The sequence below is a fragment of the Girardinichthys multiradiatus genome, chromosome 6, assembly GCF_021462225.1.
Source record: "Girardinichthys multiradiatus isolate DD_20200921_A chromosome 6, DD_fGirMul_XY1, whole genome shotgun sequence".
Lineage (NCBI taxonomy): Eukaryota > Metazoa > Chordata > Actinopteri > Cyprinodontiformes > Goodeidae > Girardinichthys > Girardinichthys multiradiatus.
The window spans coordinates 45,572,338-45,594,632 of record NC_061799.1 but is presented as its reverse complement, the minus strand read 5'-3'; the positions used below and the strand labels follow the sequence as shown (position 1 = coordinate 45,594,632).

At 44.9% G+C, this 22,295-nt stretch overlaps 1 long non-coding RNA gene across 1 annotated transcript; it reads left to right on the top strand.

Annotated features, from left to right (window-relative positions):
* Positions 1 to 19,201: 19,201 nt before the first annotated feature.
* Positions 19,202 to 20,252, top strand: LOC124870659. The gene is made up of 3 exons (XR_007038852.1): positions 19,202 to 19,237; positions 19,983 to 20,045; positions 20,165 to 20,252. It is a non-coding gene; the product is annotated as an uncharacterized LOC124870659 (long non-coding RNA).
* Positions 20,253 to 22,295: the final 2,043 nt, after the last annotated feature.

Here is a 22,295-nt window from a genome sequence, read left to right as displayed (position 1 = left end):
AGTTTATGTCGGCGGAGTGAAGGGAACCGTAACATGGAGCTGTCCAGCTTTTGGTCAGATTAGTAAAGATTTTGTTTTTAAATGTACCCACTACTCTGTATTATTTTTCATTACTATTTATAAATAATAATAAAACTTAATAGGTTTTGATCAAATACTATTATTAATTCTTGTCAAAACCATAATTTTATAGCGTGCAAGAAAACCTTTAGCATTCTGACCAATGTAATGCGATGACGTCATCACCGCCCTCGCATCTAGAATGCTCGCCGTCAAATTGACGGGCTTGGGAGTTCTACTAGTGTTAGTGGTTGGGATTGGGTCTAACATACAAGTTGAAGGTTTAGATGAAGTTAATATTTCTGATAACTCAGGAAGCTCCACTGGATCAGAACAGTCCAAAAGCAGATCAGATTCTACAGTTACCTCCAATGCTGTCTCACATACTCAGGATTAAGTAATCATATTTGGGAGTATTCCAATGATTTTCTTTTTTCTTTTATAGAATCAATTTTATATTAAAAGAATCCCATAACATGACAGATAAGGTATTTTTTAACATTGTGGTTTAAAGCAAGAAGCTCTGATATATAATCAGAAAAGAAAAGCTTTATTGCCAAGTACGTTATTGGACATACAAGGAATTTGTTTTGGCGTAGTCGGTGCAATACAATACAAATTAAACAGTATAAACATATCTACAATATAATATAAATAATATAATATAAATATATGTGAACAGTTTTAAGTGAGTGAGAGTAAATATAGAGCAGTATAAGATGCAAGAGCAATACAACAGTGCAGGTGATCATTGTGCAAGTAAAGCAGGAGTCCATGCTGAGCGTTAATGTAACGCATAGAGGTACAGGTTATAGGTGTCCTGTCAGCAAAAAAGGGGGGGGGGGGGGGGGGGGGGGGAGGGGGGGGAGAGTGTCAGGGTGGTTTCCGGGCTTTGTTAACCAGGCTGGTGGCAGATGGGAAAAAACTGTTCTTGTGGCGTGAGGTTTTGGTCCGGATGGACCGCAGCCTCCTGCCAGAGGGGAGAGTCTCAAAGAGTCTGTGACCGGGGTGGGAGGGATCAGCCAGAATCTTCCCTGCCCGCTTCACGGTCCTGGAGGTGTACAGTTCCTGGAGCGACAGTAGACTGCAGCCAATCACCTTCTCAGCAGACCGAATGACACGCTGCAGCCTGCCCTTATCCTTGGCTGTAGCAGCGGCGTACCAGATGGTGATGGAGGAGGTGAGGATGGACTCAATGATGGCTGTGTAGAAGTGCACCATCATAGTCTTTGGCAGGTTGAATTTCTTCAGCTGCCGCAGGAAGAACATCCTCTGCTGGGCTTTCTTGATGAGGGAGCTGATGTTTGGCTCCCACTTGAGATCCTGGGAAATGATGGTTCCCAGGAAGCGGAAAGATTCCACAGTGTCAATTGTGGAGTCACAGAGGGTGATGGGGGCAGGTGGGGCTGGGTTCTGCCTGAAGTCCACAACCATCTCTACTGTCTTTAGAGCGTTGAGCTCAAGGTTGTTCTGGCTGCACCAGTCCAACAGATGGTCCACCTCCCATCTGTACGCGGACTCGTCACCATCAGAGATGAGTCCGATCAGGGTGGTGTCGTCCGCAAACTTCAGAAGCTTGACAGACTGGTGACTGGAGGTGTACAGGGAGAAGAGCAGAGGAGAGAGAACACAGCCTTGGGGGGAACCGGTGCTGATGGTCAGGGAGTCTGAGACGTGCTTCCCCAGCCTCACGCGCTGCTTCCTGTCAGACAGGAAGTCAGTGATCCACCTGCAGGTGGAGTCGGGCACACTCAGCTGGGAGAGCTTCTCCTGTAGCAGAGCTGGGACGATGGTGTTGAAGGCAGAGCTGAAATCCACAAACAGGATCCTGGCGTAGGTTCCTGTGGAGTCCAGGTGCCGGAGGATTAAGTGAAGGGCTAAGTTGACTGCATCATCTACAGACCTGTTGGCTCTGTAGGCAAACTGCAGGGGGTCAAGGAGGGGGTCGGTGATGTCTTTTAGGTGTGAGAGCACAAGGCGCTCAAAGGACTTCATCACCACAGAGGTCAGGGCGACGGGTCTGAAGTCATTAAGCCCTGTGGTCCTTGGCTTCTTGGGAACAGGGACGATGGTGGAGGACTTGAAGCAGGCTGGCACATGACATGTCTCCAGTGAGGTGTTAAAAATGTCTGTGAAGACTGGAGACAGCTGATCAGCGCAGTGCTTCAGGCTGGCTGTTGAGACAGAATCCGGACCAGCAGCTTTCCGGGGGTTCTGTCTCCTGAAGAGTTTGTTGACGTCCCTCTCCTGGATGGAAAGAGCCGTCCTCGGCGTGGGTAGGGGGCTGGTGGGGGGGAACTTCAGGGTGGGGGCTGGAGGTGCCAAGACCCCTCTTGAGGTTGGGGAGGTGGGGTGGTGAATTGTGGCTGCAGGTGTTGGGGGGTGTCGTGGGGGATGGTTGCAGGACTGTCCCTTTGTCTTTCAAAGCGGCAGTAGAACTCGTTCAGGTCGTTGGCGAGGCGTCGGTCATTGATGGAGTGGGGGGCTTTCGGCTTGTAGTTGGTGATTTGCCTGAGCCCTTTCCAGACAGACGCAGAGTCGTTGGCTGAGAACTGGTTTTGGAGCTTCTCAGAGTACAGTCGTTTGGCCTCTTTCACTGCCTTGCCAAACTTGTACTTTGCCTCTCTGTATATGTCTTTGTCCCCACTCCTGAAGGCCTCTTCCTTATCCAGTCTTAACCTTCTGAGTTTAGCTGTGAACCAGGGTTTGTCGTTGTTGTAACTCATCCTGGTGTATGATGGTACACAGCTGTCCTCACAGAAGCTGATGTAGGAAGTCACAGCCTCTGTGTACTCGTCCAGACTGTTGGTAGTAGTCCTGAACACATCCCAGTCTGTACAGCCTAAACACGCCTGGAGATTCTCCACAGCCTCACTGCTCCACTTCCTTGTCGTCCTCACAACAGGTTTGCAGAGCTTTAGTTTCTGCCTGTATGCAGGAATCAGGTGGACCATGATGTGGTCGAATTGGCCCAGTGCAGCACGTGGGACGGCGTGATAAGCGTCTCTGATGGTGGTGTAACAGTGATCCAGAATGTTGTCCTCTCTGGTCGGACATTTTATAAACTGTCTATATTTGGGGAGTTCGTGGGTGAGATTACCTTTGTTAAAGTCACCAGCGACGATAACTAAGGAGTCCGGGTTGGTCCGCTCCACACTCAGTATCTGGTCGGCGAGCATGCGCTGTGCGACCTGCACGTTAGCTTGCGGCGGGATGTAAACACCGACCAGGATGAACGAAGCGAACTCACGGGGAGAATAGAAAAGCTTACAGTTTATGATGAAGGCTTCCAGGGAGCCAGTCTCCTTTGAATAATTACTTTCTTTTTCAGAGGGACTACATGATCTAATGCACCACGCGGTTAGGTAGTAACACTATGAACAAGAAAATCAATTTGTGAAGGGGAAGAAACAAAATTATTGCCCTCATCTGTGTTTGTCTGTGATAATGAGGAAATGAAAAATGGAACAGATTCTTTAAACATAGTTACAGCATTGTCTGATAATGACCTACTATAATGAAATTTTCTTTCAAGTTTGAAGAACTCAGTTAAATTAAACTCAAAGGTTATTAAAAATGATCAGACAGGACAGGGTTATGAGGAAATATAATTTCTTTACACTCAATGCCTTATGTCAGCACAAGATCCAGGGAATGAAGACAAAGGTGGGTAGATTTGCTAATGTTTTAAGCAAATCTAATTGAGTCCAAGATAGCAAAGTCCAATGGGGTTTTGTGAAATTTGAGCTCAAAATAACATGCATATATCTAACAAATTTTTTTCTGAGAATTGACATACTCTATCTACTTGTACTCATCGTCTTCCGCTTTATCCGTCTATCTAAATAATCATTATGTTAATAATTATGTTTTTCAAATGGGTGTCGGGGTCTGGGAGACTCTGTCTCCTCTTCTGCTGGCTGCTTCCTTTGTTCTCCTTTAGATGGTGCCAGAGCACAGTGACTGGAGGTGTGACAGGTGTTTCCTACCAAGCCTCATCTCCTGAGCAGTATAAGAGGAGTCTGCTGTCAGTACTTCGGCGCCTGAGTGTTAACCAACAGTGGTAAACTCTAGCTCTCTGAAGCCTTTTGTAAACTCTTCTTAAGGAAGAATCTTACATTTGTGCTCATCCACAGGTTGCATATGTGCACTGGATTTCACTCCAGTTCACCATCTGGTTCCAAGCCTCCTTCACAGTGTCAGACACCCTCTTCAGACAAGATTCCAGCTGACAGCATTATGGCTCCTCTCTCTCCAAATACCTATAAGCAAACCCTGCTCACCCTCCACAGTGCTCACCATCAAACCCCATCCTGCGTCGCTCTGATCACCCCCCTGGAACCCAGTTACCTCCAGCAAGCACCTTGTAATCCCAGATCAAAATCATCGCTCACAGACTCCCAGAGCCCTACACTCCTCTCATTTCCTCCCTGGCGGTTCATCCACTCATCACCTGTAAGCACAAAATCCCATCAATACCTTCATAATATCTCAGATTCATACCAACCTTCCTGTCCTCCTCCCTGCACAGTTGATGTGTTCCTGGTTCAGGTTTCCAAACATCATTATCTTAATTATCTTACCAGTTACAATAAACCTTTTAACCTTCTCCTGTCTCCTGAGTGTGTTCTGCATGTGGATCAAAGCAGCAGCTAAAACCATGACAGAACACTCAGGCCAGTCTGATCCAGCAGAACCATTCAGGAGGGTAATTTCAGATTTTGGACACCAGATCTAATGACATGACTCCACCCTGCGCACATTAATGGACCAACAGAGAAACACAAACCAACAACTCGAACAAATGGCATCTCTCCTACAGAAGGCTCTCACTGTCCAACCCTTCTCTAGCCCAGATGGCGCTGCTGTTTCTGCGGTCTCACACTCCTGTGACGTCACTTCTCCTAACCCAGAGACGTTCTCAGGTGAGGTTGGTAATTGTGGAGGTTTCCTCCTTCAGTGTTCACTTGTTTTCAATCGTTCACCCTAATCATTTCCTGCATGATGACGTTAAAATTTCATTTATTCTTGGTCTGCTAACGGGTAAAGCTTTAAGATGGGCAGAAGCCCACTTCACTGATTATAACCAGTCTGGTTGAACTTATGATGAATTCTTGGACGAATTCAAGCAAACCTTCTCAACTGAAACTGATCAAACGAGCGTAGCCCTCTGTCTGTGGTCACTCAGACAGAAGAATAGGTATATTTTAGAGTTTTCAATTGAATTTCGCACGTTAGCAGTCGCTTCAGGTTGGGATTCCTTTGCCCTTAAGGCTGCATTTTTTTCAGTCCTTAGATAAATCTTTAAAGGATGAACTAGCTCTTAGAGATGAACCTAGGACTCTAAATTAATGAATCGCTCTTGCTACCAGAATAGATAATAGAACGAGAGAAAGAAGAACGGCTAGACTAGAGAGACCTGCTGTGAGACCTCAGTTACCTGCAAGTAACTCAAACCCTTCTCGGCCACTTTCCAGCCCATCCATTCCCGAATCAGAACCTATACAGATCGGATGCACTCACCTTGACCCGGGGAACGACAATGTCGCAGGGAGGCTAACCAATGCTTCTACTGTGGTCTCGCAGATCATTACATCGCCTCATGTCCAGTCCGGCCAAAATGTGGGGGGAGAGCCGACGGACCATCACCCCCATTCTAAGTCCTTTCGTTTCACCATGCCAGCTACAATCATATTCAACAATGACTGCCTCAGTGTTTCCGCTCTAATCGACTCCAGTTGTGAGCAAAACTTAATTGATCAGAATCTTGTCTCCCAAGCCCAGATCGAAACAGAGCCCCTTCCTACACCTCTCCTTGTTTCTGCCATTGACGGGAGGGTCCTTCAGAGAATCCCCCAACAGGCTAAACCCGCTGAACTGATCATATCGGGTCATTACAGGAAACATATTTCTTTTTTTATATTCCCCATTTCACAGTCATCTGTTATCCTAGGTTTCAATTGGTTGCAACAACAAAATCCCCATTTAAACTGGTCTAAACTCCGCATCGACTCCTGGTCCACCAACTGTCTCTTTTCCCCTTTACAGTCTGCAGTTCCCCCCAGGGCCAGTCCATCTACCTCAGCTGAAAGCTAATCCTATCGATCTCTCTCTGGTACCTGAAGAATACCATGATTTGAGACATGTTTTCATCAAATCCAAAGCGCTCTCACTACCTCCACATCACCCATACGATTGTGCAATAGATCTTCTTCCTGGAGCTCCCCTACCATTCAGCAGACTGTATAATATCTCTCATCTCGAACGTGAGACCATGGAGAACTACATAAATGAATCATTGGCCGCTGGAATCATCCACCAATCCTCCTCACCTCTGAGGGCAAGCTTCTTCTTTGTGGGCAAAAAAGTTGGGTCCCTTCATCCCTGTATTGATTACAGAGGGCTAAACCAGATCACATTGAAGAACAAGTATCCTCTCCCTCTCATTTCATCAGTGTTCGAACCAGTCAGTGACTCAACCATATTCACCAAGCTCGACCTCCGCAACGCATATCATCTGGTCAGAATCTGCCAGGGGGACGAGTGGAAGACCGCCTTCAAGACACCTATAGGTCACTTTGAGTACCTAGTAATGCCTTTTGGTCATTGTAATGCTCCTGCAGTTTTTCAGTCCCTAGTTAATGACATTCTCCGAGATTTCCTTAATGTCTTTGTTTTTGTGTATCTTGACGACATACTCATATACTCCAGGAACCTCTCTGAACACCATCGACACATCCGTTTGGTCCTCCAGCGTCTTCTGGAAAGTAGGCTGTTTGTCAAAGCAGAAAATGTTAGTTTCACAAACCATTCAGTAAAATTTTTAGGATCATCCTTGAGGGACAGAGTCTGCCAGGGGGATGAGTGGAAAACCGCCTTTAAGATATCTATTGGTCATTGTGTATACCTTGTAATGCCGTTTGGTCTATACAACGCCCCAGCAGTTTTTCAGTCCTTAGTCAATGATGTCCTCCGAGCTTTCCTCAATGTCTTTGTTTTGGTGTACCTCGATGATATACTCCAAGAACATCTCAGAACACCGTCGACAAGTCCATTTGGTCCTCCAGCATCTTCTGGAGAATAGACTGTTCGTCAAAGCAGAAAAATGTGAGTTCCACAAACCTTCAGTCACATTTTTAGGATTCATCCTTGAAGGTGGGCAGGGTCATTCCAACCCAGACAAAGTCAAATTTGGCCCATTCCAGACACTTGAAAAAAGCTCCAAAGATACCTGGGTTTTGCTAACTTTTACAATAGATTCATACGCAATTACAGTCAAACAGCTGCCCCATTAACTGCACTCACATTCACCTGGACCAAAGAAGCCAATTCAGCCTTCCTTGCCCTCAAAAAGAAATTCTCTCAAGTCCCCATCCTCATTCACCCAGACCCATCAAAACAGTTCACACTCGAAGTTGATGCCTCAGACACTGGGGTGGGTGCCGTGCTGTCCCAACAATCCGGCTCAGATGGAAAACTTCATCCTTGTGCCTTCTTTTCTCTGAGATTATCCAGCACTGAGAAGAATTGGGGGATTGAGAACTTCTGGCCATTGAGCTGGCCCTTGAGGAGTGGCACCATTGGCCCGAGGATGGGAAACATCCCGTGCTGGTTTGGACCGATTGCAAGAACCTTTCATATATCCAGTCACCCAAACGCCTGAACTTTTGACAGTCCCATTGGTCTCCGTTCTTCTCTTGGTTTAACCTATTAATTTCTTTTCGCCCAGGGTCCAGAAACACCAAAACAGATTCACTCTCAAGACAGTTCTCTTCCGATGACACTGACAAGGAACCTGCCACCATCTTACCCCCCAGTTGTATCATAGGGTCCCTCACATGGGAGATTGAGGACCTTGTACCCTAAGCTCAATAGACTGGACCAGATCCAGCAACTGGTCCACCCAACAAAACCTATGTTCCGTCATCTGTCTGCTCCCGCCTAATCCACTGGTTTTGCGCTGCCAAGTTTTCTGCCCATAATGGTTCGAGCCGAACCATTGCACTTATTTCCAGATGCTTTTGATGGCCATCCCTTCACAAGGATGTGAAAGAGTATGTGCTCGCTCCCACCTGCACTCGCAATAAATCATCCCATATCCCACCTGCTGGTCTTCTGTAACCCCTCATCATACCCAAATGACCCTGGTCCCACATAGCTCTTCATTTCGTCACTGGACTCCCCGTGTCTCAAGGTATGACCACCATCCTCACTATCATCGATAATTTTTCTAAAGCCTGCCATCTTGTTCCCTTTAGAAAATTACCATCCGCCTTACAGACTGTTCAATTACTGGGGAAACATGTATTCAGACTCCATGGAATCCCCCAGGACATCTTGTCAGACTGCTGGTTTGGAAACAGTTCTGTTCAGCACTCAATGCTAAGGTTTCCCTCACACATCTGGTCTAACACAATCAGAGCACTGCAACGCACTGCTGAACAGAACCAAAAATATGCTGACAGGAAACCTAGACCTGCACCACAATACTCACCAGGTCAAAGAGGCTCTCCTCCTGTGACATTCCCTTGAAATCTCTGTCCAAAAACCTTGCTCCTTATTTCATTGGACCCTACGAAATTGAGTCACTTATTAGCCCTACTGCAGGCCGCCTCCATTTACCATCTGTCTTTTGCATCAATCCAACCTTCCACATCTCCCCGATCAAACCGGTCCTTACCAGCACTTTATGGCACTGAATTCCCCTCCAGTTCACCATCTGGTTCCAAGGCTCCTTCACAGATTCAGACACCCTCTTCGGACAAGATTCCAGCTAACAGCTGTCAAAATAAGGTGAGATCTTTCCATGTAATCCATGCAAAGTGCAACATTTAGTAACTGCTCACAGTTAACTCCATAAAAGTTACTATAAACATCCTTATATCCTTATGTGTAATCCATGCAATAATTATTAAAATACACAGTTGAAGCAGTAGAGAGTGAAACAAGCATGTTCTCATATTCTGGAACTGAGAGAATGGAGAGGCCTGTGTGGAGCCACATATTATCTGCCACATGTTATCTGTCTTATCTGTTGCAAAAATATAAACAAGTATATCCAAAGAAATGATGTATGATGATTTTACATTCTTTCACATGTATTAAATGAAATTAGTAGTATTTCATAAGTTAAAATATGTATGATTGAAATGTGGTTAAGAACTGAGAATTAGAGTAAAAAAAACACTAAGGTTTGACATTCTCAATCAGCTATATATGAAAGAGATAATGTTGTGTGGTGTATGAATAAAAAGGATGAAGTTTAAGTAATGGTTTTAAACTGTAAATGAAGTAAAGGCTGTAACTAAAAGTTTGAGCAGCACCGATGTAAGAATTAAAGCCTCTGTTTAAGAGGAAGTGTAACGTTGAGTGAGACAGGAATAGAGCAGATGTTCAGGAATTGGGGAAGTGAGAGCTGCAGCTTACAGCACAAGGCTGATGACTGATCCGGGGGTGCAGGTCAAAGAAGAGGCCAGCAGACAGCTCAGGACTGAGGTGATGATGGCATGTCTGATATGGACACGACTCGGGAAATTTCAGAAAATCACCTTATGTCATGGGTGACCAATGGAACAGCCATGGCAACAACCACTGGCCAATGAGCACAAACAGTTTGGTGGAAATGCTCTATAAAATGGGCAAGAATAGAGGAACTAGTTGGTTGTTTCCTCGCAGAAGACCAGCGAACAAGATCGGAGAGGCGCTACAGATGAATCAGAAGACCAGAGACACAGCCCAGCTGATCGACTGCATTAAAAAGAGGATCAACCCATTTGCCTTAGAAGGACTGTGCCTCAAGATTAAGAATCTGATTTCATCTAAAGCCTTTTTATCCAGACAACAGAAGTGAACGTAATCAGTGAACAGCTGATTGCTCTAAGTTTCAGGCTTTTGGAAGTCCTGAATCAACCTCATTTATGTCTCCGGGTTTCCTTCAACTCTTCAGCCTCTGAAAACTACTGTCTTCGGAGACATGTAACAACAAAGATCCTGTTTAACCATTGAAGCCTGGAGCATCAGTTCCTGCCACTTAAAGGAAGAAAACTGAAGATTGAGTTGTATTCCCTTCAAGAAACCACTCGTTGTTACCAGAAGAATCTTCTCCATCAGGTGCATGGATGAGCCTCCGTTTTCAAAGCCTCTCCAACCTCATTAGTTTCAGCATCAGGGTAAGACAGGTTGAATTGATTGATTTATTTCTATTATTAAAATTATTACATGTTGCCAAATTTAAGCTGTTACTGACCCCTGCAAAAGCATTACTAATTAAAGAAAGCAGATAAAATTCTAGTTAAATCGTGGACATTCAATTATTTGAGTCACCTTATTGTTGGTTTTTCATTGGTGGTAAAAAAGTCTTGTTGCCTGGTTCTAAGATATTTTAGGAGGTTTTTATAGGTTGTCTTAGCCAAGTTTGTTAAAACAGCGCCCTTGGGGCTCGTACCGAGCCACTAAAATTAACCCAGCCCATATACCAAGAGCCAGTTGTAAAATTAGGGAATGAGCAGCCGTGAACAAAAGTGACTGTTGAAAGTGTGGATGACTGCGATAGGCTACTCAGTCGTCCAGACCTCCAGTTGAAGAAGGGCGAGACTTTTGTATGAAGGCTGTCAGAGGCTAGGCGAGTCATTTCCTGACACCAACTTAAACAGAACTTTCATTAAACCTGCTTAGTAAGACCTTTCAGGTTTAGGGAAGTCCGGACCCATTGGATGGAGAGCTGGATTGGGCAATCACTTTAGACATAGGGAAGTAGGAGGGAGGGGTTAGCTCATCGGACAACGAAAAGTAGCGCCCGAACAGGGACCCTGACAGAGATAAAAGGGCCCCAGAAGAAGGATGCTCAGCAGAGAGACGTGTCTGCCTGAGCACCCTGGACCGACTGCCTGAAAGGGAGTAAGGTTATCTGTGACTGATAGGGCCATCAGTAACAACCCTCGAAGTAACTGCATAGCGTGCAGGTGAGGATAGGGCTTTATTGAGGGTAGACTGACCAGACCCAGACAGTAAAGCTAGTAGCCAAATAGTCTGAACCCATCCCTACTCGAAGGTACCTCGAGAGGCTTTGGAGACGGACAACTCGAGATGACAAAGATATAGCAATGGACGAAGAGATTGAAATGTAGGAACTGACGGAGCGGCGAGCTGAAGGACCACTCCGGTCAACAGAACAACCGACATCAACACAGTTAGAGCTACACCGCTTCCCTACTGAGGTGCTGCTAGGTGGGGACGGATATTAAACATGGGCTTCATCAGTAAAGAAAATTTTCCTCAGTTTCAACCAAGAGCAACCAGAAGAAACACTGGTGAGTCAGCTAACTAACCACTTCCAAAGAGATGAGGTATACTATTGTTCTGAGATAAAACATAGATTTAGACTGGTCGTGATGCCATGCCCCAAGGTAGTCCAGTAGAAGGAAGACATTGGGCGATGGGTACGCTTGTGGATAGGGTTCCTTGAACGGTGGGGACCGGTGAAGCTGATCTCACTGTACAGTAAATCTGAAAAATATGACCCGATTGTAAAGATAGTTGCCAATGAGACTGGATTGAATGGGTACCTCACAAACCCCACTGCCAGAGCCACTGCAAGACTGAGAGATTATGAACAAGAGATCAGAAAAATGACCCAGTTTAAAGAAAAGATGCGAGTCATCCAAGATGATGACAAAAATTGTTTTCTTGAAGAATGTAGTGAGTATAGCAGACCGGAGCAAAGAAAAGACCACAGAGCTGACTCAGAGATACCAACTTATGATTTAATGAAAGAAACAGAGAGTGAAGAAGAGGGCAACGAGTCAGAACAAGAGCAAGACCAAAGAGAAGCTGAACCCAGCAAAGGACCAAATATTACCCCCTACATCGTAAGGCCAAAGGGTGACATCCTTCAACGGATTGCTCAGACCAGACAAGAACTGCAAGAGACAGGCAGGGAGGCCTCTTATCAGCAGCCCTCGGGTGCCACAGGGAAACCCTCCAACGTATGGCCAACACCCCAAGCCACAGGGAGCATGACCCCACACAAAGTAAAATAAGAGACCTTACCTTCCAATTTGAACAAGAAGCCAACGAAAACAGTGCCAGTAACCAACTCAGAATGACAAGAAAGAGAGATGTCAAAGAAAAAGAGCCAAGAAAGGTTAGTCAGAAGTCAGACAGAGTCACGATGAGGAAAGTCCTAGACCCGATGCCACTAGATGCAAGACAAATTTCCCTGCAAAACGGGACTCGACTCTACCAAGTTATCAGAGATCCCTAGGACATAGAGGGAGACGGACTGTTCGTTTTCACAAATGACAACTTCAAGATCCACAATACCAAATTCAGGAAAAGGTTAAGAGCCCAGGCAGGGGAAGATTACAAAAAAGAGGTTTGAGAGCTGAGAAGACAAGTGAGCCAGAACAGAGCAAGCAAAGAGCATCTGACTAGTGGGGCTGACCTCACTTATTATGCTGTCATCCACTCTCCCATTGCCGCTTACAAAAAGGGAGAAGACTTGAAAGAGTATAGAGAGAAAATGTGGGTAGCCCTGGAAGAAGGACTGAATGCTGCCATCAACCACAGCCTCAGAAGGGTAACAATATGCCTAGACGGACTGAGATCACATGACCTGCCATGGGAGTCGGCAGAAAAAGTAGCCATTGCAACAGCACACCGTGTAGTCAAGAATCTGCTGACAGATGCCTCACTGACCGAAATAGTCATCGTCACTTTCCTTAGCCAGCATGAGAGTTGGAGGAAGAGAGAGCTTGCTTTAGTGGAAAGGATGGATGAGAAGAAGCCGAAACATCCCCCTCACTTGGAGATACCAAGAATCCAACAAGGGAATGAAATCAAACCACACCCTGATGAAAAACGCTACCTGCACAAGAGTGAGACCAACCAAGTGTCCCGCCTGGAGAAAAGACCAAAATTGGCAAAGAAAGACGCAGCTGCCCCTTCAACCTCCGTGCAGGCTGTGGAACGTAGCCTAGCTAATTGCAGCCTGGAAGATATCAGCCTCTAGATAAAACAGAGCTGGTTCCAACAAAAGATTTAAAAGCAAAGAAGATAAAACAAAGTCCAGCCCAAGAGGAGCTCCTGAGTCCATTTAAAATGGAGCCCTTGAACCCAGAAAGAGAAGACAGTGAAGTCAGTGGCTCGGAAGAAGAAGAACCATCAGAACATGAAACCTCTGGGGCAGAGAGTGATGACAGTGAAAGCCTGTTTTCAATCCCGGTGCAGCCGGCAATCCCTCACAAGCTACTCAAAGTAGGACATAGAAAAGGAGAAAAGAAAGCAGTGGAAATGTTTGACATCTACCGGGTCTCAGAAAGAACGGCCAGAGACCTGACATGGGGGCCGGTTCAAGGGAATGATGGCCGTCAAGCGTATATACCAGAAGCTGGACAGAGAGACTATCACATCCCAGCTGTATGGGCTGACCGCCTGGAAGACAAAGTCGAACTCAGGGTAAAAGCAACAGTTGGGGAATGGGCCAACATCCTAATGATGCCATCCTACCACACCCTAGCAACTTATCAGCCCCTGACCAGCAAGTTCAGATCTGCTTATGTTGGAGTTGTGCATGATGTGATGTTAAGAAGACTAAAGAAAGCCGCATACAAGTATGCACAAGAGATCGAGCGACAGGTTGATGAGCTGTCAGCCGAGGAAGAAGAGGAAGAACCTCCACTGCCATCAGCACCACGCTCCACAAGCAAGCCCATAGGGAAAATGTCTGAACAACACACGGTATCCAGCCCTGAAGCTGATGTTTTTTGTGAGTACAAAAAGATCAAGACCTTAGTTAGAGAGAAAAGATCAGAAGAAAGTAGTGAAGATTACATCAAAGATGTGTGGCCGATGATTACCAATGCTACTGAAAGTGACGAAGCAAAAAAATTATGGCTGAGCCATGTAACTGCACATCCCTTAGACAAACAAAGAAGAGCTCAAAGTCATTATGAGAGGTTGGTGCGGTCCAATTTGCCAACGGGACTGTAGAAGACATGCCGTATGGAACTTGGCAAGGAATCATTTGGGTGAAGGTTCCATACAACTTCATCGTCACAGACTTGAAAGAACTCAACAAACCATGGGGAGAGCGCTGCTCTCTATTTCAAAGGCTGAGCCAGCTACGGTCAAGGTTAGTAAAAGTAGGATCGACTCAAAGTAGAACCGGGGCTCAAGAGTGGTACAAAAGCAGTGGATGTGCCAGAAGTAACTGAACAGAAGCTGAAGGAAAGCGACTTCTCCCCGGCTGGGAAAGAGAAGTTACCGAAGATCATCACCTTAGCTAATGTTGCCCGGTTCAAGAATGACTGTGGAGACTTGGGACCGAAGTATGTGCACCTCATAGAAGGGGGAGTGCATCCACCTGTTCGCTGTATAAAAGGTGCGCCATATATTACACTGGTTCAGGAAACCCACCAATCAGGTTCTTGTCTGTTGAAGGTTGTGTTGTTCCCTGGAAGCCAGTCATTACCATTTGTTTTGGCAGATCTTTACAGAATTAGTGTCTACATTTGGAAAGGACGTTACGTTCATCTGGGCAAACCAGAAACCAAAAGCAGAACACAGAACAACCCAACTAGAGCAAAAATAAGCATCCAAACTGAGTAAAAGTCCAAGATGCCAGCAACAAAGGAGCAGGCAATTAGGATGCCAGCAACGAAGGAGTAGGCCATCAGGAGGCAGGTGACGAAGGAGCAGAGTAGAGGACTCTCGGTCTGAAGGTCTGCCACAGTCTAGATGACCGCTGAGCCGGAGTCTGGGCGACCTGCAGGGCGTAGAGGACCACTGCTGAGCATAGAGGACCACAGAAGCAGGTCTGGAACCTTGGGACCCTGCTGGAGCTCTGGAATCTTGGGGCCAGGCTGGCACCCTGGAGAGCGGTGCAGAACCCGCAGGAGGCGGCTTGTCCTAGAAACCCTCTTGGAATTCGGAAACTGGATCAGGAACTGGAGGCGGCTCGTCCTCGAACCCCTCTCGGAACTCGGACACCTCGGTGGAGACAGGACCAGGTGCTGAAGCTGAGGCATCTAGCTCTATCAGAACCACGTACAAATCTTCATCAGAACCATGTACAAACCTCCATCTGAAACAGGTCCAAATTCTATAAGAGCCAAGGAGAAACATTAATCAGAACCAGATCTAAACTCCATCAGAACCAGGAAGTAACCTCTATAAGAAGCAGGTCCAAACTCCATCTGAACCTGGTACAAATCTTCAACAGAACCATGTACAAAACTCCATCTGAACCAGGTCAATGTCCATCAGAACCAGGTCAAACCTATCAGAACCAGGAAGAAAACTCCACCAGAGCCAGGTCCAAATCTCCTTCAGAATCAGGGAGTCCCTTCTATCAGAACCAGGTCCAACATTCATCAGAACCAGACCCAAACTCAATCAGAACCAGGAGGAATTCTTCATCAGAACCAGTTAGGAACCCTCCATCAGAACCAGACCCAAACTCCAGCAGAACGAGGAACACATCTCCATCAGAACCAGACCCTAACTCCATCAGAACCAGGAGGAATTCTCTATCAGGACCAGTTAGTCACCCACTATCAGAACCAGGTCCAAACTCAATCAGAACCAGAAAGAAACGTCTATCAGAACCAGTTCCAAAATCCATCAGAACCTTGAGAAAATCTCAATCAGAACCGGACCCAAACTCCATCAGAACCAAGAGGAAATTTCCATCAGAACCAGTTAGGGACTCTCCACCAGAACCAGGAAAAAATCTCCATCAGAACCAGGTACAAACCTGTATCAGAACCAGGTCCAAATTCCATCAGAAACAGGAATAAACCTCTATAAGAACCAGGTCCAAACTCCATCAGAACCTGGTACAAGTCTTCATCAGAACCATGTACAAACCTCCATCCCTACCAGGTCCAAAGTCTATCAGAACCAGGTCAAACCTATCAGAACCAGGAAGAAACATCCATCAGAACCAGGAAGAAATCTTAATCAAAACCAGGTCCCAACTCCACCAGAACCTCGCAAAAATCTCCATAAGAACCTTGAAAAATCTACACCAGAACCATGTACAAGCATCCATCAGAAACAAGTCCAAACTATCAGAATCAGGCACAAATCTTCACCAGATCCAGGAGGAACCCTCTGTCAGAATCAGGAACCAGCTCCCATCAGAACTAGTTCCAATCTCTATCAGAACCAGAATGAAACCACTACTCTGTGACTTATGATGATAAGACCATCTCCATAGGTCCCAGTGGAGCATCAAAGCAGCGACCATCTGATGTCAGCTCCTTAAACAGCTTCTACTGCTGTTCCAACACCTGAACAAGAAGGAATCATTTTAAAGTGGAATTTCATAGACTTTTGAATATAGGGTGTAGTAAGCATTAGCATTTTAGCTAATTTTAGCTTATGCATTACTTTTTGCATATTAGATGGGGTAAATTAATATTCGCCTTCATGCTAGTGATAGTCAATATGTTAATGTTAGCATTTTGGCTTCTCTTTGTCCTCTTCTCTCTTAGCTGAAGAACACATTTGCCTTTTTAGGCAATTTCCTGTTTGTTTTTGTGTTTCTTCAGCATATTTGTTGTTAGTTCATCCGTTTTCTAAATTTTCTGCCATTTTTATATATATTTTGGCATGGACTTCAACTTCTTAGGCTATATTTTTGCTTCACTCTATGCTTTTTCAGCTCATCTATGGGCAGCTCTTTCCTGCTTTTTTAATGTTTATGTCAGTTCTTGTATTTCAACAACTATTTCGAGTAGTTTTGAGGTAACTTCACCTTGTTACGATGTTTTATACCTGATAGTCTCCCTGATTAAACAGATCAGATGACAGTTTTTCTTTTCTGTTTCTGCTATTTCTACTAATTTATTAAATTTCAGCTGACATTCTGCTTTGAGCCATAGCCACTTTCTGCCAGCTTTCAACAGGAGTTTAGCATTTCTGTTTTCTTCTAATTCATTAAATTTTAGCAGATTGTTTGCAGTCAATGTCAGCTGGTTTCTGCCAGCTTTCAGCAAAAAAATTCAGCATTCACACTGAATTTTCGCAGGAAAGGCACATTTTTCTAGTTGTGTGAATGAAGAATCTTTATTTTTTATTATTGCGCCTCCATGTTATAAAGCCTAGACCAGGGGAGACAGAGAGAGAGGTGCTGCGTGAGTGAGAAACAGCAGGTGTCAAGTTACACTGACGCTCTTTGCTGATTGGCTGATTCATTCCTCACTGTTCTATTTATAGCTCTGTGTATCTCCTACTGTCTATGTCTGGATGGGATTCTGTCTTTCTTTCTGACTCTCTGTGTCTCACACTGGGACACACACCCACACACCCCCCACACACACACACACACACACACACACTCACATACACACATATACACATCCATGGATTACTATCTTTGTGAGGACTTTCCATTGACTTCCCTAGCTGCGTGAAGTTGACACCCCACCCACTTGAAAAATTCCAGCAAATAGACAGAATGGTTAGTGCTTCGTTTGTGCCGTTGAAATTTTTGTTTGTGCTGTTTTAATTCCTGAGATATTAAAGATTATTTTTTAGGTCATCCAGAGGTCACCATCCCCCCATTTTGCTCCAAATTGAACCAGAGTGGTCTACCTTTTTAATGCTGTTTGTGCCGCTTTTATGTACAAGCTATATAATTTTCTTTCAGGCGATCACTGACAACTTAAATCGATGACGTCTATGGCCTGCGCTGAACATCATCACCACCAAGCAAGCAGTTATTAATTTCGTGTTTTTCTTTCATCATGCAAGTTAAATTGTGTTTTTATCCGATGTTGTAAAATGTATGCCTTGTTATATTGTTTTGCACTTTATTCAGGGCATGAGGTGGGCACATGACCAATATATTCATAGTTGGACAGTATTTCCCATCCCATGCATGAAGCTAGTAAAGACATGGAGAGGTCCTTTAGCCTAAGTGAAGCTTTAGCTTAAATGGACAAAAGTACTTTTTTGCAGATCAGAGCTGCTGTTAGACTTTATAGACTAACCATCACTGCTTCCAACAAACAATAGGTTTTCTACTTTCATGCCAATATTGAAGTTTTTATCTGATCAAGTTTTTATCTGATCAAGTTTTTATCTGATCAAGTGTTTACATAAATGCTGTCACCACTGTCACCTGATTGTTCTGCACGCCTAATTTAATATATATAACCTATACCTTACTGATAACTGCACAGTATTGTATTTTTCCTCTCTTTTACTGTAAATCCTATTCAGCCTTTTTGTGATTGTTTTTTGCACTTTGTTTCTTATAGCTTTTAGTTTGGGTAAGTTTTCTACTTTTTTAGGTAAATATGAATCTGTATACTTTCATTGCCTTATGGTTTGGTGCTGACACACTCAAATGTTCCTATTGTGGAACAATAAAGGTTTTCTATTCTAATTAATTGAGAGAGGTAACCATGACTTCTGAGATCACGCATAACCAAGTTACTGTTTGAAAATGTAATCTACATTATACTTTCAAAGAAGAATAAACACTTCTGATTTGGAAAATTAACTTTATGTTATAAATCACCACAGGTAAAATATGGCATACTTAACCATCTAAGAACTTGTAACAAAGAACATTAAAATAGAACCTATTTCTGGTCAGGAATATCAAACCATGGCAAAATGTATTTGCCTTTTGATCTGGGCTTCTCAGAAATTTTCCCCCAAAATGTGTTGATTCACAGCATTCAGTCTGCTGTGTATAACACTGCATGTGGTTGTATTGTCTTCTTTTCAGACACAGTCTTCACTATATTTGCCAGGTCATCATAAAGCTCCCACACACATGGAGCTCTTCGGCAGTATGCAATGTAATGTCCCAGACCATCTTTAGTCAAGCTTCCCTTGAAAGCGATGACTCCTCTCAAAGAGAATGTCTTTCCTTGGAGAGCAACAGTGGGGGGAAATTCACTCAAAGGAAACTGAGTTGTGTTTGCAAGGTCAGTGTCAATCCATGTTATTTCTCCAATGCTGTAGTTGTGAGTAACAGTTCCAGCACAGAGCATTTTTCCTGAGGTGCTGGCTCCTGTTTTGAATTCAACTGGACATTCTGATTCCTTCGGTAGTGGGCAAAGGCAGGGAGACTCCGGAAGAAAGAGTCCGTTTTCCAATGAAATGTCAAGCTGAGCCATGCCAGAGTCCATCAGCACAGAAATGTCAGGAGAAACAAATGGTACTTCCCTTGTTGTTCCTTTGTTTAGCTGGAAGTACTGTGAAGAGCAGTGTTTTGAGAGGTAAACGCTAGATATATTTCTCATTGTTTTTCCAATGACCGTGGAGATATTGCACTGGGCATCGATTTGATGGGCACCAGACCTCAACTGGATTTTTTCAAACATTGCACTTAGCAGCTCTGCCCTCTGTGAATAGATCTTTGGGGTCACACCATCTGTAGCAATGGCTTTTACCAGCAGCAAGATGGGGTTGTCACTGTTGTTCCTGACAACATTTTGAAATGCTGAGCTGTCACAGAAAGCACAGCATAAGCACTGACAAAACGCATCAAATGCACATGTGTTCAGAACAGAGATTGTTGATTTCCCAACTCTAATCGGTTGATGCAGGTTTCCATTTTTTAATAGTCCCACTTTCACTCTTTTTGCCCCAAACGATGGATCTGCATGGAGCCATTCAGTGCAGGAAGTGAGATAAGAAGTCCTCTTCCTTTTTTTGGGTGGAATAATTAGTCCCCTCCAGTTTTCAACCACGTCTTCATCTTTTGGAGGAATGTTTGTGGTTTCATCGGATTCCACAGAATGGTGAGAATTCATTCTTCTCTTGGCTTCAGCACTGTTTTGCAGAACAAATCCGCATATTTCCTTCAATACAGGAAAGATGACGAGAAATAAAGCGATCAACTTGAATGGGTAAGTTCTCGTGTTTAAAAGGCTTTACATTTTTGAATTCTGCTTCAACAGTGGCTGAGCTTGCTGTGAGGTTGGTGCTTTTGAAGAGGGGGACCATTACTCCTGTCCAAAGTGGTAAGTAACTTGCTAGTCTTATTATGTGTGGAACAATATCAGGGAGGAAATGGATGTTATCCCTCTCCCCATTTTCTGCAGCGAGTGACCTGCTCTCCTCGCATATGTTTGATACCCAGCCGCGTAGGTCAGTCTGGATCTCGTCAAAAGAATCCACTTGATGCATTTCATTTGGATCTTCAGCTGGAATGATGATGGAGTCTTCTGGGATCTGGGTTTTTAGATATTTTTTGCACATCTCTGATTCGAGAGGGACTCCAGAACTATCATTACCCTCTGCCTCACTGAGGGCCACAACAGTGATGGCATGTATCAGCTGTTTTGCATGGTCCAAGCACTGTGATTGAAGAAGCTTTGCTATTGCCCTGACAAAGAAATCTTTGACACGGTGTGACTTGTTTTTCAGGCAGTCCCACTGACAGATCACCTTTATGCAGTGTGCCACATCAACCCTGATAAAACAAGGAGGAAGTTTTGCAGACTGGTTCCCAAGTAGCAAACGGAAGCATTCGTTAATGTATGTCTTCAGATCGGGGTAAGGAGTGAAGGCCTTCACCAGAGCACCAAGAATAGCCAGAGAAAAGTCACTCACGGCTTCCTTTGGTATAGCAGCACCTGTACGAAGCCATTCTGTCAGCCATGTTGCAATTGCATTAATGTCGTGTCTCTCTGACAGCATAAGAAACAACTGGGACTGAGCAGTTGTCCCCTGTCAGAACGCCTTGATATAAGAAGATGTGGCCAGATGTACCATTTGGTCTCACCAGTCTTCTCACACCTGAGCCAGTTGCGTCAAAGCAAACTACTGAGGGGCATTTTTTGGACAATGCCTTATACACATGTAGCTGTGTTTGACTCCAATAGTGGCAGAAGAACTTGTCTAGACCAATGGCTCTTATACTACCACTGTGAGGTGTGCTATATTTTAATAACTGCAAAGACAAAATGGGATCTTTGTCACCTAATTCTAAATCTCTTCTCTCCTGCTTAGCTTTTCGTAGGGTGGCCAAATTTGGAAGGTGACTTGGCTCAGCATCTCCAATATCCATCAAATCTGATGCCTTCGCTGACCTCCATACAGCCGGCTCCATCCTGCCCTCACACAGCTCTTTTGAAGTCTGTGCACGAAGGTTTCCAGACATGAACCTCTTGGATTGCCCAGTGTGCAGGGAGATATCAATGTCTTCGATGGAGCACTGAAGCAGCATTGGGCTGTTGACTGTTGGCTCTCTAGCACAAGTCATTTTAATTTTGCCTTGACACTCTTTACAGAAGCCTTTGATATCTATATAGTTGCTTGTGACAGTTGGATAAACGTTTGCTCTCTGGAACACAAATGTACATGTGCTTTTGATCTTTTTCCAAATCAGATGGTTAATTACATGACTCCAAGTGCCAGGCTTCAAAATCATGTATTCCCTTTTGCCAGATGATGAAAACTTGGAGTCGGTGTTTACATCCCACCGCAAGCTAACGTGCAGGTCGCACAGCGCATGCTCGCCGACCAGATACTGAGTGTGGAGCGGACCAATCCGGACTCCTTAGTTATCGACGTTGGCGACTTTAACAAAGGTAATCTCACCCACGAACTCCCCAAATATAGACAGTTTATAAAATGTCCGACCAGAGAGGACAACATTCTGGATCACTGTTACACCACCATCAGAGACGCTTATCACGCCGTCCCACGTGCTGCACTGGGCCAATTCGACCACATCATGGTCCACCTGATTCCTGCATACAGGCAGAAACTAAAGCTCTGCAAACCTGTTGTGAGGACGACAAGGAAGTGGAGCAGTGAGGCTGTGGAGAATCTCCAGGCGTGTTTAGGCTGTACAGACTGGGATGTGTTCAGGACTACTACCAACAGTCTGGACGAGTACACAGAGGCTGTGACTTCCTACATCAGCTTCTGTGAGGACAGCTGTGTACCATCATGCACCAGGGTGAGTTACAACAACGACAAACCCTGGTTCACAGCTAAACTCAGAAGGTTAAGACTGGATAAGGAAGAGGCCTTCAGGAGTGGGGACAAAGACATATACAGAGAGGCAAAGTACAAGTTTGGCAAGGCAGTGAAAGAGGCCAAACGACTGTACTCTGAGAAGCTCCAAAACCAGTTCTCAGCCAACGACTCTGCGTCTGTCTGGAAAGGGCTCAGGCAAATCACCAACTACAAGCCGAAAGCCCCCCACTCCATCAACGACCGACGCCTCGCCAACGACCTGAACGAGTTCTACTGCCGCTTTG